General features: G+C 41.9%; 1 protein-coding gene across 5 annotated transcripts in view; it reads right to left on the reverse strand.

Moving 5' to 3' along the window:
* Window positions 1–17,066, reverse strand: part of GALNT11 (polypeptide N-acetylgalactosaminyltransferase 11) — a 55,052-nt gene extending 37,986 nt beyond the window's left edge. For 2 of the 5 annotated variants that reach the window (XM_087730531.1, XM_087730563.1), the window contains exon 1: window positions 16,960–17,066. The gene's annotated coding sequence lies outside the window, so the exon portion shown is untranslated. Of the gene's footprint in view, window positions 1–6,835; window positions 6,854–9,201; window positions 9,376–15,132; window positions 15,222–16,959 lie in introns of those variants that run through there. The other 3 variants (XM_087730547.1, XM_087730537.1, XM_087730556.1) reach the window with 3 other exon arrangements.
* Window positions 17,067–17,273: the final 207 nt, after the last annotated feature.

The following is a 17,273-nucleotide window of genomic DNA, read 5'->3' on the forward strand; positions in this document are numbered from 1 at the left end:
GATACTACCGCTTTAAAACATGAAGCAAAGAATCACTAAGAGCCCAGTGACACACCACAATTAAAGGTAAAAATGATTAATTTTTCCTCATAATATTTACATAATTATCTCTCTTCCTCAACAGTACATTCCTTGTAGGCCTGCATTCATTTAAACATATCGCTATTAAACTAAATATACTACAGGGAATTGATTCTTCACAGAATCACAGAATGGTTGAGGCTGGAAGGGACCTCTGGGGTCACCTTGTGCAGCCCCCTTGCTCAAGGAGGGCCACCTTGAGCCAGTTGCCCAAGAGTATGTCCAGACATGTCCAGTTTTGTAGTTCAGTTCCTATCCTAAAGCATGGAATGAGAACACAGACTCAAAAAGCTACATAGTTCAGTCTTCCTTGCCCCAAATTTAAGAACAGCCATCATGAGCATCCTAGAAATTACAGAAATTATGGGGTACAATTTAACAACACATAGCACCAGGACAGTCACATTTACAGATACTCTTCTCTGCAGAAAGAAAGGAAACAGATACGGGATAGGGTAAGAGCAAAAAGCTCCAAGGTAATTTATTGGGTTCCTGCAGGCTCTGCAGACTCCAGAAGAGCTTCCATACTCCCTGGAGGAGATGCCCACCTAGAGCTGGAAGGAAGCAACCCAGCCTAGAGTCTTACTTTAGGCACCCGTCCACTAACACAATTTCCCCAAGCTATATTGAAAATTACTATTGTAAGCAAATCCTTGAAGTGAAGCATATGAAGCTGGTGATAACATTTTATTTATGGCCCAGGAGAATAAGGTAAACTTTCTGGAGTTTCTCAAATCTAAACATGGCTCAAAAAAAAAGAAAAAACCAAACCCAAACAAACACCCCAAAACTATACAGCGCAGTTCCCAAAACTGAGAAAAAAACACTAACTCAAAGAATTAGATTCCTCTCATCATTACCTAGCCACAACAAATTCTTCACATAGTAACAAAAAGTCAGAAAACCATCTAATCACCTTTTAATTAGCAAAACATTTAAGAAAACAAAGTATTGGGGTAGGAGTCAAGGGTTTATGTTGATGCATTTTTCAGACTTCTGAAAAAGTTGGGAACTACCAGAAGTCTTCAGGTCAGCCTGGTAAAGAGCAAACCACAACAACATTTATGAGTACAAACAGATTATTCCCTTCTCAATACGGAAAACTACTAAACAGAGGTAGGCGTTCATGATCCCAAAGAAACCTATAAAGATCCCACTTATTTTGGCAATGTAATTCTGAGTCCTAAGTGACTTGCATCCAAAAAGAATACATGTCAAAATTCAAGCTCACATTTCCCAGACTGCAGCAGGTCATTGTCTCCCTTCCAAAAATAAAATATCCACAAAGTAAAATAAAGCAAAAAAGCCAAGCCTGCTCAAAAATAATTTACCCAATATTCTTACCATGTCAAAATCCCTCTCTTCTGCAAGGCAACAATCTACGCAGCAGTTAAGCCTGAGGAGCTTAAATAGGTCTTAAACGGGGTTTAAATCTCATACTGACCCTGTACATACAGATGAATTGTATGCTCTGTGAAACAGGCTCTTTCTCTAACACTCTCACACAGAAATCTTGCTACTTAACTGTGGGGCCATGAAATTAGTCAGGCAACAAATGCTCTGGGGGCAGAAACGATTTAAAACCCCCCTTATTCTAGCTAACAGAATGGGTTTACCAGTTGGAGAGGTACAGACCACCAGTCCCCAATGCCTTATTCCCTGTGCGAACAGTGGTCAATGATCATAGCAAGGCAAATCTAAGCTCAGAAAAAGCATGCAAGGCTGCAAAGGAGCAGGATTAGATAAACAGTAATATCCTCTAACTATAATAATTCTTCTTGCCAGACAGTCTGCAGACAATTAATACTTATCCATAAAAGAAGATCTGGGTGCTTGCCAGGTTTTTTTTTCCACGGCCACAAGGAGGTCATCTGCTGCAAGACTTGTCCAAGCCTAATATACTGCTCCTCAAAACCTGCTAGAGTTGTTTTTCCATTCACTATGGTAACACAGACGTACAATCCTAACATCGTGGCACATGCACTTACATTGTGGAAGAGAATTGTTCTAATAAGATAAAAATAGCTGTAACAGAGAAGGAACCTTTTCATTTCAGAGCTGTTTAAGGATACATCTACACTGCAGCTTGCACAGGAAAGCCAAAGATAACCTTTGCTATCACTAGGAAGACAGGCACGCAGAGCAGAATTCATCACGGACTAAGTATTTCCCCAGCTTCTTGCATCTCTTTTACAGCTCAGAGCTCCGCCTTGCTGCTGTGGCACTTCTGGCCACACTCAAGTTAAAGTTTGCTGCGAACAACATGAGGCATACTCAGATTAAAGATGAAGGGATAAATTAGTAATCATGAGAGTGAAAAGATTGCTGTACATCCCTCCCATCTCCAGAAAGCCCTCTGACCAGGCTGAAAGCACACACTCAGTTACTCTTACAAAGGCAACAAATGCAAACCTGAGTGTATATTATTTCCACACGCTCCTTGCTAGAGCAGAACTGTTTCACCTTCTTTTCCCCTCCTTCACTGTTTTGCAGTTTTGTAGAAGGACACAAAGGTTGAAATACTGCATTTAAATCAAATGACAGAACCTCCACAATGCAGAAAACTAGGCCCATTCACTAGCTTGCTATTCAACCAAGACATTTGGTAATACATTTGGCAGGAAAATACAGACTCACTATTTATTTTCTTTAAGTACCAAATGTTTTATTAGACACTTTTTGTGCTGGTTTTGGCTGGGATAGAGTTAATTTTCTTCATAGTGGCTAGTATGGGGCTGTGTTTTGGATTTGTGCTGAAAGCAGTGTTGGTAACACAGGGATGGTTTAGTTCCTGCCAAGCGGTGCTCACACAGAGTCGAGGCCTTTTCTGCCTCTCACCCCACCCCACCAGCGAGGAGGCTGGGGGTGCACAAGGAGCTGGGAGGGGACACGGCTGGGACAGCTGACCCCAACTGCCCACAGGGCTATCCCACACCATGTGGCGTCATGCTCAGCGCATAGAGCTGGGGGAAGAAGGAAGCGGGGGACATTCGGAGTGATGGCGTTTGTCTTCCCAAGTCACCGTTACGCATGGTGGAGCCCTGCTTTCCTGGAGATGGCTGAACACCTGCCTGACCGTGGGAAGGAGTGAATGAATTCCCTGTTTTGCTTTGCTTGCGTGCATGGCTTTTGCTTTACCTATTAAACTGTCTTTATCTCAAGCCATGAGTTTTGTCACTTTTACTCTTCCAATTCTCTCTGCCATCCCACCGGGGGAGAGTGAGCGAGTGGCTGTGTGGGGCTTAGTTGCCAGCTGTGGTTAAACCACTACACTTTTGAAGGCAGAACGGAAAATATTTAAACCCTGCCTATGAAAAGCACATTGAGGCTTATTAGTTTACTTTATTCACCAACACACATGCATTAGCACAACCACTGCCCTATGGATTTCAACCACTTCTACCATTTAAACAGCCACAGAAGTCAGAATCTGCGTCAGAGCTGCACACTCCAGTTTTAGACAGTTTTAGGTTGACCATGACTTCTTACAGATGTGTTTTAGCAAAGAGGCCATAATAGGTTTTCAACTCCTAAGCAATGCCAGTCCTGCTTGGGACCTGCCCTGAGGAACCAGGAGGACCTTTCCAGCCCTATACTTTTATGCATACAAAATACAATCCCATTGACACATCTCCGCCTCTCCTCAATATACCAAGAAACAAGTATCCCTTCACTCATTTCAGCATGCAACAAAAAAATAACCACTTTGATACACACCAGAGGGAGCGAGGAGAGAATACTTCAGCTGGTTGCTAGGACTCAGGAGGAAACACTTGATTGAGAGGCAGCCACTTGGCCCTCGATTCTTATCTCGTCCACCTCCCTATCCATGACTTTCTTCTGCAAGCCATCTAGATACAGCGAATAAAAGCCTTACCCCGTCCAGACTCCTTTGCTCTCCAGTTCTGTGAAGTCTTCTATGAAACACGCTTTGCCAGCTTACCCAACAACTGTCTCTGCATGCTCACAATACCCTGATGATCGTCTTAAACATCCATCCTCTCCCAGCTGATTTCTCAGGATATCAGGAAGATACAAAGGATATTCCTTTCAAATCCAAAGTTTTAGTACCTTTCTCAGTCCTGATACATGCTGCATGAAAAAAACAGATTGTATGTATTTTTAACTCAACAGCCCTAAAGCTCTGCTAATGTAAGCAGAGCTAGCAGGTTTGAATAGTTAGATGGAAACAACTTAAATCAAAAAAGCAGAATTGCATCATGCAGATAATAATGTCAATAGGCTCATAAGAATAACTTCCACCTATGCAATAAATACAGTAACACTGCGTCCAGTCACCACTAAATTGCTATTTGGACACTATAGTTAAAACTCATTTCTATTTATTTATTCAAATGCAAACAAAAATACTAATTGCCATTAAAAAAAAAATCTGTGATTTAAACATATCAAAAATTGTTTCATAACACAGTTCCTCACAGATTTTACTGGTAATTTAGGCCATGCTTGAAGGGTCTATCGTCTTTCTCTCCTTCATTTCTGAAAAGCAACACAGCTGTCAAAAGTAAGTTTCCAAAATACCTCAAAACAGCTCTCTTTCCTAAAAATGCATGTAGTGAAGAACATCCAAACTGAACAGAAGACACCTCCTTTCCCTTGGCAGGAGAGGAGCTTTCACAGCAAATAATAACACCTTGAAGTATTTTACAAGCATTCATTCACATCAACATCCTAGTGATACATGGGGTTAATGGCTGTTTGCATTGGTATACTTAGGAATCCAGAGATACTTCAACATGACAAACAAATCATTCAAGGTGGCAGCATCTCCTACATGAGGAAATTAGAATCCATTGTGGAGGCAACTGGGGCAACCAAGAAAGGAAAAAATTTATCTTAGAAGCTGCCCCCATCAGCTCAGAAGAGATCAAGAGTGAAAGACACAGGATTCTGAGAATTTCTAGCCAAATATTCTGCCTTTCTGTCTCTCTCTTGTTGCTCTGTTCTGACTGTCATATATTTATTCCCTGATAGTTTTCAGACTTTGGCAAAACCTCGGAACTGAGTTTGCAGACCTGAATGCCAGAAATGCCAAGAGTAAAATATTCCTCTCTGTTTTCCATGAATTCCAGTAAAGAAGTCTCAGTTCCTTGCACAAGTAGTAAATCATTGATTTTTTTTTTTAAGAGAACTATAAAAGTTAAATATAAGTAACTTAGTAAAAGTCAATCAATTGCAAAGCTGGAAAAAAAAACCCAACAACCACCAGGACCCCTACCTGCCAGACTCGAGCTTCAGTAACTACTGTGCAATACTGCTTTCCATGTTGCACCAGCCTCTGGTAGCATCCTTACACCACCAGCATGAGATTCATTTCATACATCAAACCCACTAACACTTATATTCATTTAATAGTTGGCTCAACAATGATACAACCCTGTTCTCCCAGACAGCCTGGGAGAGTTTGTAATTAGTAACCTGTGCAGCTCCAACACTGGCCCAATGTGTTAGCCTTCAATATTTTTAAAGAAAAAAAAAAAAGCCAACCACATTTCACAATATTTTGGCTTAAAGAGCAAAAGTAGCTACAGGCTCTATGAGCAGCCACTGCTTAAACACCGACATCTGCTTGGATTAACCTCAACAGTTTCGTAAACACACCGTATGACTAGATATTTCATGACTGTGCCAAAACTCATGTTTGTCGGAGGTCAAACAGAGGATCAGATTAACCTCAAGATTTTTTTAAATAGTAGTAAGAATTATTTGAGAAAACCTTAAAGTCTGCTTGTAGTTTTTCCAAGAACAGCTTTTCTTCTAAAAAAAAAAAAAGGAAAAAGAAAACGAAAACGAAGACAGAGATACCACTTATACTACCCAGATTTCCTGCAAGACTCTGTGTATTTTGGACCTATATTAAGGGAAGGAACAGATGTGTATAATCTTCACTTTCAAAAAGCATTCTAGTAAAAAATCATTAAACTAGATTTATCTTTCTAAGGAGTATTAGGATAATTTGTTGCATGACCTTCTACAGAAGCTTTTAATTTTTATTTTGTTATTTACTTTGGGGGAAAAACCCAAGAAGATAAAGTAACACTACTTACAAATGCAATTTTGCCTTAATTCTTTATATATTTCTTGGCCTCCAAGATGTTATGGCTACCACCGCTCCTCTTCCCAAACAAGCATCAGCATGAACAGGCTTTCCTATTTTCTTGTTGAATCACTAGCAGACAACAGCATTAACAGTACAATGAACAGAGGCCAGATTAGGAAGAAGTACTACTCTGATAACACACTCATCACACAAACAGAGATGCCATTCACAGTAGCTTCTGCACTTCCATGAGAATTATTTTTTCCAGGCGTCCCTTACAGTGCAACCAGTCTTAAGGGAGGGTCACAGTTAATAAAGTAATAAGATGAAAAAGGGACACCTTAGGCAGCTTTTGTTTCAGACTCCAACACACATCACTAGGAACAACACCCATTGAACATGGATGCAGAACAAAAGCCAGAGATATTTCCAAATAAAAGCTTCATGTTTCATGTGCTCCAGAATCTAAGTCCCAACCCAATTTAAATCCTTATTAAAAACACCCTCCTACTGGATTATTTTAGCACTAAATTGGATCTACCTGCTAGCTTGTTTTTAATTAAAAACAGCCATTAATTTTTGACCTTACAGAAGGGATAGGTCATTGTACTTTATGAATTAAGTGGCTATTTTTGACACAATATAAGCAGGTATCTACTCATGTAAAGACAGGTGGGGCCTACAGGAACCTACCTTGTGACATTCAGCAAGGACAAATGTCAAGTCACGCCCCTGGGACAGACAAACTCCCTGGTCACTGACACAGCCTGGGGAACAGCTCTGCAGAAAAGGACCTGGGAGGTCTGGCTCAACATGAGCCAGCAGCACGCCCTTGCAGCAATGACAGCTGACAGCATACGGGCTTATCAACAGGAGCACAGCCAGCTGACTGGGGGATGCAATTACACCACCCCACTCTAAGACCACAGGCAGAGTACTGTAGCCAGTTTGGGATTTGCAAGACAGACATCAATTAACTGGATTGAGTTCAGTGGAAGGCCACCAAGACGGTCACAGGCTGGAACACTTGCTCTGTGAGGAGAAGCTGAGGACGCTGGGCTTCTTTAGCCTGCAGAAGAGACGGCTTTGGCAGGGGGACCTAACAGCAGCCTGCGGCTACCTACAGGGACGTTATCAAGAAAACAGAACCAGGCTATTTAGTGAGGTGCAAGGTAGGAGAATGAAAGAGTTAAAGACTAATATAACTCCAGTCACAGCAACCCTCATTCACAGAAATATATTGTGGACCACAGGCTGTACTCTTGCATAAGATCACTGTTCCCATTCATTTTAATGAGATGACACACTAAGATCTATTTTTAATTAGCCTCTGCAAGTCACTTCTAAATGCAACCTTAAAAGCTTCAAGAGCCAACAGTTTAGTCATTTCAGCACAGCTACAGAAATCCATGTCATACCACCTAAAATAAATCCTCCTGGAATGAATACAAATTTTGATCAACACTTTATAGATAAATAATCTTAGAATACCAATAATGTTCATTATACTTTATAGATAAAGAAAAGCACATAGATAGGCTAGTTGCGTGAATTGTGGAAGACCTAAGAAACTATACTATGAGTATACTAAGTCTGAAAAGCATAAAGTGTTTTAGGAAAAATTTAAAAATTCATCTTCTTTATGTCTTTAGGTTCGCAACCCTCACTTTTACCACCGTCAAATGACTCATTTATATACTCATTTGTATTTCAGTTTTTGGACTTTAACCAGAGATGTCTAAATATTGCATACTATCATTTTTAAATCTGTGAACTATATACTGAAACACCTCCTCTAGGAACATAACTTTGCTTATCGAGCTTTTTGGAATTCCTCAACTCCAGTAAAAAAGCTTTACTTAGCAGGCTGCCATACCAGAGTGAATGCAAACACTTTAGCATTTCTATAATAAAAACGTGAAGTTCCTTCTTTACCCACCTCCATCTGAAATGTTCTCTTAAAGAAATTTTAAAGTATCTTCTGCAGTAATATCTTTCACTTCTTTGTCAACAACAAAACATACTAATTTTTTTTTCCTCCTTACTGATAAAGGATACCTTTCTCTCCACATACTACTCCTCTCCGAGGAGTGAAAGTATTTCACAAGGGCTCTCATTTAGGGATACAATTTTAACAGAAAAAGCAGTTACAAGTTTTGGAAAGAAAAAGTTTCATAAGAGTCAGGATCTCATGTTAACAAACAACAGAAAAGAACACCCATTTTAGTTACAACCAATGGTACAACATTGCATCAAGAAAAGTAACATAATAGTCCAGTCTGATTAGAGAAAGCAAGTACACTTGGATTAGAAACATGAGCTTACCAAAATCCTAGTGCTCAATGCTGAGTAAATAAGTGCTGTACAGCAGAATGTTTCATGCTGCTGCAGTGTCCTCATTCCCCCCCCAAAAAAGCTACTGGTTTCCCAAAGCACAATTACATGCACAGAATTTTCTTATTTATTCCCCTAACAAATGTTGCACCATAGGGCTGCTTGGCTGGATGTTACTTTAAGCCATCTGGCACATAAATACATGTCATGCCATTCATGCAGTCCTAAAAATACCTTCTTCCTTTTCATTGCTAATAAATACTTTCTTCCAGTTGAAACAGTAAGATTTTTCTTTTCATTAGCAAAACTAGCTCTCAAGGAAGCCAGAACGTTCATGTACTGTCTCCAAAGAAAGATGCATGCATTTTGTAGTACAGCCCTTCCTTCTTCACACAGAGCTTAGAAAACAGCAAGATTAAAAAACCCACACTGACAACTTCTTTTTCAATGCATCTCTCTCACATTAAAGATCCATGTATCTAAATAAGTAAGTTTAACAACCCTCCATGACTACATACAAATGCAAAATGTAAGAGAGCTTACAAGGTCAACTACAGACAAGTAAGCTGCTTAATACCTTTTCTAAATGTTGAAAATCTACTTAGCTGTTACTTGCATTTTATGTCTGCAAAGCTCACCAAAATAACAGTAAAAAAAACAGATGCATGCAAAATAATTATATAAGACACACTTCTACATGAACAGCTGAACAGAAGAACGCTCACCTTTTTCCAGAAGAGTCGGCACTAAAGAAGCAGTGCAAGGTTACATAGTGAAAACACATCTACTGCAGTAGCAGTCAAATCCAGTTGGTGTCTTCATTCTCAGTGAACAATAAAACGCTGAGCCTGAAACTTAACACTTTGCTGCTGAGTACTGCTTGCAAGTCCGAACTGGGAATGGGGTAACAAACACAAGCTTCTCTATGACAACAGACTAATTTGGATGGGTCTTCAGACATGAATGCTACAAGGCTATTTCTCATTTGACTGCACACGCTGCCCCAAGAGCACAGATCTATTTTTCTGTTTGTTTGGGCTTGGTTTTTTTCCTCTCTCCCCCCCCCCAGCTGATGCATGATCCGTATGGATTCATGCATTTGGAAGCATAAACGAGACTGGTCATTTTACTGCCACTCACTAGAGAAGCATAATCAATCAGTGTATTTCTAAGGCATTCTTGACCATAATATCAATGGATTAGACCATAGTAATGCCAGAGAAAATGATCACTAAGATTGTATACAAATTTCAATTCTAAAAATTCCTTTATTCCTCATTTTCCAAATCACTAGTAATTTTATAAAATTTCCACATTTTGACTGAAATTTTCTAGGTGTGCTTTCTGTTCATCTTAAAAAATTCACATCAAAAGTGCTTTGGGCTTTTTCTAGTCTTTTATGAGCAAAGTGAAAACACATTTTCCAATTAAAAAAAAAAAAAAAAAAAAAAAATCAGACTTCAGTTGTACAGCCCTCCTACCAAAAAAGCTGGCAGCAAATTTGGCAACAAAACACACCTCACTGAAGTACTTTTGAGTGGGACAGTGAAAACTGGGGTTGACCAGTCTCAATTTTAAACCTGTGACTACTGACCACGGACACTGCATTTTGCACGTTTTTCTGCAAATCCCAGTTCTGCAGTTAGCTCCAGGCAGACATCCACCATCCACTTGTGCAGCACTTGGTACTGAAATCACCAGCTGCATACAAAAAAAATACACTAAACACATCTGCAAACTCTGACTAGAAACTTCAAAAGACTATAGTTGAACTTGTATGAAATGCAAACCTGCTGCAATTAAGTTACTACTAGTACTACACAATTGGAAACTCTGTAATGCTGACAATGAGAATGGTTACGTTGCATTTAATCCTACAGCATCAGATTACAGAATTCATAGACCTCCAAGCTTACTCCCCACGAATCATACAAGGCTACTTCATTTATCTTTTTCTGCAGGGTTTTCCTTTCCAATATGCAGGAACTTAAACATAAAAATACATTAGAAGCGCCGTGTTTGGATCCCAGACGTGTTACATTCACTTACAGTCAGGTGTCAGAAATTGCCACACTAAGGTAACACTAGCCTGCCAGCTACTTGCTGTGGCACTGCAGTCTGCCCTTGCAACTCCGTTTGGTTAGCCTGGCATCAACCACCTTTATGCAGCTTCAGTAACTGGTATTAGAATACATAGAGATTATTTGTTTAAAATAAAAGAGATTAAATGTAGCACCAGAAACCTGAGTGAGGTTAAAACAAGTTACAGTTTAAATCCCCAAACTGCCTCTGACAGGAAAATATTTAACTCATTCTAAACCGCTCAGAGTTCTTAACTCCTGTTATGTTTCTCCACGCTATTAAGAGATGGCACTATCTTAGAGATTTCCTCAACACATCATGTCCTAACCGAGTTTTCCTGGGTGGGCGGCCACTGTTAAAAAAAGTAGAACTGAAAGAAATACTAAAAGCAGGCATTGAATTGAGTTCAATGTCCATTTTTGCATTTCTCATGTCCAGAAGCAAAGGTCACTTGGAGTTTTTCACTCCAAGCTTTAGCACAGAGTCCACAGTATCCATGCCATTTGGAACAGCAGAGGCATGGGACTTCCATTTTTCCCAGTGAGGAACTCTTCCTCAGAAAGACCAAAAAACCCCGCAATCTTCTTGGTTTTGGATCCATTTTCTCAACAGAAGTTTAATTTCTGTGCAGATTTCTTTCTACTTCTCTCATTTTCTCACTAATGTCTCCAGCCATTAATATAAGAGAGGAATCCTAAGGATATACGCCTACTACGTGTTCTCACTTCAACTCACTGACTGAACCAGTACACCTGTATAATTATCAGATTGACCCATGGGAGATCCTGGTTGAACTATTTGCTCTGCTACAGATTTTGATGAGATCCTCAGCAACTCACTCGACTCCCACCTATAAAAACTGAATGATGCGTGTTAAGGCAAATACATCAGAAGTTCTGAGGCCACAATAACCAGAGAGGATACAAATATCAAGCAGAGCTCTGGGTTAGAGCAGCAATAACTCATTCCTTCTGCTCCCCTAGCAAGCCTATTTCTAAATTATACTAGCAAACTCTGGTATAAGAAATAGTCTCTCTTTTTCCCTTCCTCAAGACAATACAGTAATACTAACAGAGAGGTACTATTGCTGGTACAACCATACCTACAGATGGAGTTGATGAAAACACTTTCACTCACACATCTAAACTAAGCTATCAATTTAATATAACCTTATCTTGCCAAATATTGTATTTGACAAGGGTATGTAGTTTTCCAAATATGTAAGTAAACAGACCTTCTATTAGCATGCTTCTGAAAAGAACATTTTTGTGGATGTTAACTGTTGGATTAGAATGTTAAGTCACTAGCATAAAGAGATTTTATACTGCCTGTAGGGAGAGCAAACTTCTGCAAGTTATGCCAAAAATTAGTTTTCTTTGTCTTTCATTCCCTTCTATGTGATCTTACAGACTCAATTCTCTCCTTCTCCAAAGAAATCCCTTTGAGGAAAGAGTTGTGGACCACTCCTTTTCCATCCCCTGTTGGTCACTTTTCTTCTACTTTTCTATTGCCAATGTTTCTAATGGGAAAACATACTCGGGATTTTGATGTTGAAATCAAGGATGTTGCAACAGAATGAATAGCAGATCAAAAATATATTTTCCCATTTCACTAGGAGCCATGCTTTCCAACACACTGCTAGCAGAGAAGGTTAGCATGCAATCCAAAACTTAGTCTTCTCTTGCTTCACAGGTAATGAGTCTCAGCATCTGCTGATGCAAGAGATAAGAGATTCATGTCAACTGACAAAATTAAGGTATTCCAGGAAACAGAAAAACCAAAGAAAGCACTTCTAGAAAGCAATTTCACTAACAAATATGAGAAGTATCAACAGAGACAGTGACATCATTTGTTATTGATGTTACACTTCAGGAATCAGCAAAATAGTCAAAATGCCTACAAAGACTGATTCGTAAGGGGTTGTGTATCAAAACACGATAGTTTTACGCTTCCTGGGAAAGCTTCTGTTTTAATTAAGGCCACCTTCAAGGTTTAAAGCATCTAATTTAATCCTCGTCAGCACAAGAAAATCTGTGTGATTTAGCCAAGCAATACTTGGACAGTTTTACATAAACTAAAAAGACAACCTCTATGAACATGCTCCTAACATTCATTAAGTATTTGCTTAAATCAGTTTGGCACATACCAATCATTTACTGAGATGCCTTCTTTCTAGCATGCCTCTGCAAGTTCATTAGCTTAACCTGTCAATTTAAAATTCAACTTCTTAAATGGTGCAGTGTCTCATAGCTGAAGTCTTAGGAATGATAAAAAGTTATTGCAAGTAAGCAGTTACCTCCCATCAGCCCCTCTGCAACATTACTTGCACATATTCCTTCCCTCTTGCGCAGCAAGAGAAACTATTTTTGTCAAGGTAGCTTGCTCCATGGCAAGAGGGGTTCGCATGCATGCGAACAGTCACTGTAGCACAGCCGATGAGGTATAACTTGCCAGTCACGGCAAACCTTCATTCTCAGAAATGCAGAACTTGCAATGCCGCTACTGCCACAAGAGAGAAAACCATAACAGCTCACCTGCCCCAAACTCAATTTAGAGCCAGCAAAAATGTCAAAGTACCTACCTGCAAGCACTATGAGGTAGTAGGGTCTGGACTCCTCCCTGCCTGCACATCTGTTTCTTGCTCATACTTTGAAGCATAAAGCAGGCAGTAGGAAGTCCTGAGGTTCCCCGCATTAGGGGTTTCCAGCTAGCGTAAACAGTGGAAAAGCTGATTCACCCCTAAGCACTGTATTTCAGTTTCAGACACGAAAAGCATCTGGCTGCAAAAACTCTAGACTGCACAAGAAAGGGCTGAGATACAGCACGTCACTCTTACGGGCACTTCAATCCATACTCTACATTTTGGAAACACCATCAGTTGTTTGACCTACAGATTTAGCATATTATCGCGTCTCAGTGAAGGAGGTCAGAAGTTCATAAAACAAAATATCTGAAACTTAGTACACTTGAAGTCAATTTTGGTTGAAACAGTATCATCAGCTTCCCAGTCTTCCCCCTTTTTGCTGCAGTGTACTTCCAGTTTTTACAGTGTTTTCAAATAAAGCATTTACACTAATTATTAAACAATGCTGACTCACATGAGAAACACGCTAGAGCACAGCTGAAGGATGTGGTGGATACCAGTAACTCTTACACAAAATGAGCTGAACAAATGCATTTACTCATGCTGCTAAACACTGGTTTAACAGCTAAGGCCTTTGTACTGACAGTACTTTATACATTAACACAGTAGCTGCAACAGCAGATGCATTCATCTCCATAAGCCACCATATGTTTTGAAAAGAAACCTTAGATAAAAATCAAGACAGTTTATCTACCTCCCACACTCTAACAGGGATTGAAACAGACTTCACCTCTAATATTTTTTGAGAAAGAAAATTAATTTCTGTACTTGAAATACGTGAGCGTATTTTTGCTCTTCAACAGCAATTAACAGAGTTGTATTGCAGCACCTCTCCAAAATGAATGGTACTAAAGACAATTACTTGATTTTAGGGATACCTGTAACTGTAGTATTGCCTAGCCAGACAGTTGGTACTGTTTAGGAAGTCAATAAACTGAACTGTCACAGAAAGGAATGATTGTATTTTTTCAAAATTTTACCTTTTCCCTTCAGCTGGAAGTCTCCCCTTACTTCTCTGCTTCAGTAATCAACACACAGCTGCCACACTGCCAAACTCAGCCTGCCAGCTGCTCAGACCACAGTCTTTTTACAATACCTTCCAAGGTAACGTAACTAAAGAAAGAACGATCCTCCCTCTGTTCTTTTCACCCCCGCAGTACCCTATTCTTTCTTGCTGGAAGATCCGAAATCTCATCCATCTGACCCACAGTTTGCCCTGCTCCACACACATGCCCTAAAACTACCATTAAAACTTTTGTTTCTCTAGCATTTATTATCAGTAAGCATGTTTTGTATAGACAAATTTTCAAAATACTAATAATTCATCTTTATTTCCCTTGCCATGCTGTTTCAGGGCTTTCTTCCTCCTAAAAAGCTTGAATCACACCGACTGTTATTTTGCATCACTATGAAAATGATGAACAGATTCACTCATTCTCATAAACCACTGTCACACAGCAGCTTATCAGGAACTCTTTCCATTTCACTCCTTTGCATAATGGAGTATCGATTTGCATCCTCTGAGACAAAGTGATTAGATAGCAGAAGACAGGCAACAGGCCCTGAAAGCTGCAGTTAGAATCTCTTAAACCAGAACACATGTCACATAGCCTGCTGGCTTCCTCATCTGAGACTGAGGGATGAAGGCTCATTAGACCTGCAGTGTTATTTCTTTCCTTCCCTGCTGCAGAAGAGCTCCTAAAACTCTGCAGGAGCTTATCTTACCCAGAGATGAAGAAAAGCTTATGCAGAAGGCATGCAGTTCTTCAGAGACAGTTACACTGGGGGAGGCCAACCGCTTGTTAATCAAAAGCCTCTTATCTGGAACCACCTGGACGTTTATGCTGTTCTAAAATGAGGTCTAGGAATCCCAGCTGGACTATTTCACATATGCAGAGGTTCTCCTCAGGGTCACAGAGCAGAAACATACCGTCAGGGAGAGGTTGGTACCATCCTTTCCTGGGCACAGCCTGCACTTGGATCAGCTTAACCTAATCAGAGATGTCTGGGAGCAGTTTCCTATTAAGATGAGATGCATACGAAAGGGAAGGAAAAAAAAAAAAAAAGCAGATGCTAGATCAGAAAGTATTCAAGAATATGTAACATCACTTACAGACTACTCTTTCTAAGTAAAGACAGAAGGGATTTGATCTTATGTTGAAATACATTTTCCAGGAAAAAAAAAAAAAGGCATATTGGCAGAGTGCTGATGATCCTGCCCACCTGCATAATTACTGTACTGGCATGAAGAGATTTCACTATTCCTTCAAACAGAAAGCAATACTCCAAATACACTAGACCAAACAGATAAAGTATAGATTGTTTACAGAACAGCAACAAAGCCAGGTCATGAGATTTTTTTTTTTTTCCTTTGCAAGAGTAGGGGCAGCACTTTATATCTAGTTATACAATAAAGTTCTGTAAGGTCTGCTGCAGCTGCCCTGCAACTGATATTGAAAAGACATCAGGATACAGTTTGGCAGAGATGCTGTATTAGACAGCACTAGTGTTTTAGTTAGTCTCAACAACAGTTTTAAGGCTGACGCCTATGAAGAACCGAATGAAGGTGAAGCAGCTATCTGGAAAGGCAGCTTCTGAACACAGTGTTTGCTTCCAGTGCCACACTCCAGAAGAGAAGTCCAACGTGCTAAGCCCCCTGCTACCAGCAGCACAGAGCTTTTGGTAACTTGCTCAGCTCGGTCTGTTTTCACGCAAACAAGGGACCAGAGAACCTTTCTTTTGCCTTGCAAGTAACTTGGAGACAGTTAATTCGCTATCAGCATTTTCTCTTGCAGCCTTCCTTATAAGCTTTAACACACAAAAAAAGAAAAATGACACATGGCAATGGGAACTAACCAGAAGGGCTGGAAACCAGCCACGTAGAATAACACATATTTGCTAAGAGGAAAAGGGAGCCTCAATGTTGCAATGTATATACTGAAAGCCACAGGAACGAAAAAGGAGAAACGGTTTAAAAATAAATTTCCCAGTCATAAAGATAAGAAAGCTTTAATACAGCACGGGGTCAAACAGGCCTCCAAAAAGCAACGCCTGCCCTCGCCCTGCAAACGAATCAATGAAAGGAGCGGTGCCAGCAGGACTAACAGGTCCAGATCCCACGTTTTGGGCTGACAGTTGCAGTTTCAGTCTACCTGCAGGCGGGCTGCTGCTGCTCCTCCTTCACATGCATTTAAAGACTAAAACAAATAATAATTACGTTGTCTTCCACCCCACGTAGCACAACCGCACCGGCCCCACGGTCTCTCCCCGGGGCAGTGCTGTTGCTCAGGTTAAACTCGCAGCCCTCAGCCAGCCAAGCGCAGCCGCCCCGCTGGAAGCTCACACCGCTCACAGCGGCCAGCACGGGGAAGCCCCGAGCCTGCCGCCGGCCTGTGGCCGCCCGGGGCACGGGCGGCAGGAAGCGGGAACCGCTGCCCCGGGACAGGCTCCGGCCGCGTCCCTCAGGGCAGGCGGGAAAACGGCCGGGGCCCCCGTCCCTCACCCCCCGGGGCTGCCCCTCACAGCGCCGCCGGCCCCGTCCCCTCACACCGCCACAGACCCCCGGGGCTGCCCCTCACAGCGCCGCCGACCCCGTCCTTCACCCCTCGGGGCTGCTCCTCACACCGGCGCCGGTTGCTCCGCCGGGGCCGCCTCCCCTCACGGGGCCGCCTCCCCTCACGGGGCCGCCTCCCCTCACGGGGCCGCCACCGCCGCCCCTGTCCCTCACAGCCCCGGCGCCGCCACCCACCACACTCACCGCGGCGGCGGCGGCATCGCCCCTCCGCCCGCCCCGTGCCCTCAGCAGCGGCGGCAGCGGCGGCGGCGGCAGCAGCGCACACCGCTCGCGCGCGGCGGCGGCCCCACGTGACCGCTCCCGCCTCCTCCCTCCCCGGGCCGGCGCCGTCACGTGAGGCGCGGGCGCGGCCGCCATGACAGGCGGGGCCGGGTCGGCCTGAGAAGATGGCGAGCTCTGAGGGGGGAGAGTGGTGAGGCTGTGGGGCACCCGCCTGGCCCCCCGTTTTTGCTCAGCGGTGCAGGGTCGGGAAGCTATGGGGGGTTCAAGGCTGGAGA

This window comes from Nipponia nippon, unplaced genomic scaffold (assembly GCF_047370975.1).
Source record: "Nipponia nippon isolate SJK-2023a ecotype South Korea unplaced genomic scaffold, ASM4737097v1 scaffold_1, whole genome shotgun sequence".
Taxonomy (NCBI): Eukaryota; Metazoa; Chordata; class Aves; order Pelecaniformes; family Threskiornithidae; genus Nipponia; species Nipponia nippon.